Source organism: Rattus norvegicus, chromosome 4, assembly GCF_036323735.1.
Source record: "Rattus norvegicus strain BN/NHsdMcwi chromosome 4, GRCr8, whole genome shotgun sequence".
NCBI classification, from domain to species: domain Eukaryota; kingdom Metazoa; phylum Chordata; class Mammalia; order Rodentia; family Muridae; genus Rattus; species Rattus norvegicus.
The window spans coordinates 20,398,899-20,400,385 of NC_086022.1; the positions used below are offsets into that span (position 1 = coordinate 20,398,899).

Sequence of the window (1,487 nt, forward strand, 5' to 3'; positions counted from 1 at the left end):
TGCTCCAGCTAGTGACCGACAGGAATAGCTCCCCCAAGCTCAAGGCCCTCAGCAGCAACACCAGATGAGACCTCACCGTGGATCCAGGTGTCATGGCTGACCACTCACAACAGGCTTCTCCTCTCCACCCTCGAGCTCCTCCACTTCATATTCTCTCCCATCTGAACACCAAACACTCGCACTTTGTGGAGGCTCGTGCTACGGGCTGGCCATGCAGATGGAGAGCCCCCGTGTGACATCCTCCATCTGTGCTGCATGGTATGGTGGCAAGTAGTTGCCTCTGGCCTACCTATGCCAGGAGTTAGAGGGCAAGTCTGTGGACGGCATGGCGGTCTGCAGGTCTCTGCCCGTCGTCCTCCTGTGCTGCACTGCTTGGACTTGATTTTCTTTTAAGTCCTAGGCATAAGGCAGCTTTGGCCACTAAGCCATCCATCAAACTGGGATGAACAAAGGCCTGCCATCTGCTCTGCCCCTCACCGATATGAGAACACCACTGCCAACAAGGTGTCTCTCTGCCCATTGCCAGCAAGGACCACTTGGATTTTTAAAAGAAAAGCACTATTCTGATTGTGGTTAGAGGAAGTTTGGAAAGTATAATGACTAACAGGATGCAGCAGTGTTAACTGGGAAGACAGATAATTGACCCAGAGACAAGAATGTCAGCATCCTCTAAAAGCTAAAAGAGGCAAGGGTAAGTTTTTCCTGGGAACATTCTGCAGGGAACACAGCCTTTCATATTTCAGTTTTAGCGAGGTTAGACATGTTAGATTTCTAACATCCAGAACTACGATAAATAGTTAATTTGTGTTGTTGTGAGCCAAATTGGCTGTAGCATGCGCATGCACACACACACACACACATACACACACACACATACACTCACACATACACACACACACACATACACACACATACACACACATATACACACACATACACACACATACACACACGCACATACACACATACACACACATACACATACACACACATACACATACACACACACGCACGCACACACATGAAAAGAAATGTACAAAAATTTTATATGAGTCAAAATAAGAAAATTTCCTAACTCTCAAAATATCTTTGCTGCTCCTTTATTCTCCCAGATCCAGTTACAGTTGACACACAACCGTTGTCTGTCTGGACTCATTTGTCTCTCTTAACCTGATTGCCTTTGCCTTGTATGATATTAATGGCGTATCAGAGTCCGGGCCAGCTTTCCTAACAGAATTCTCCTCATTTTGTATTTGTCTTTGTGCTTTCCACATCACTAAATTCAAGTCAGACAATTTCTTCATAAGAAAACTTCTCAGGCCGCGTTGTATACTTCCTATTCCAAGTTTTAGGCACACAATATCGCGTGGTTCAGCTTTTGGTCAGACTAAGTTCGGTCCCTCGCTTAAAATAGTGACAGTCTGATTATTTCACTGTAAAAACCTGTGACTCTATAACTGCTAAGTTATCTGTGGATACAGTTTAGC

General features: G+C 45.2%; 1 non-coding gene across 1 annotated transcript; it reads right to left on the bottom strand.

The window, feature by feature from the left end:
• Nucleotides 1–387: 387 nt before the first annotated feature.
• On the bottom strand, nucleotides 388–535 carry LOC120102654 (small nucleolar RNA SNORA48). The gene has a single exon (XR_005504277.1). It is a non-coding gene; the product is annotated as a small nucleolar RNA SNORA48 (small nucleolar RNA).
• Nucleotides 536–1,487: the final 952 nt, after the last annotated feature.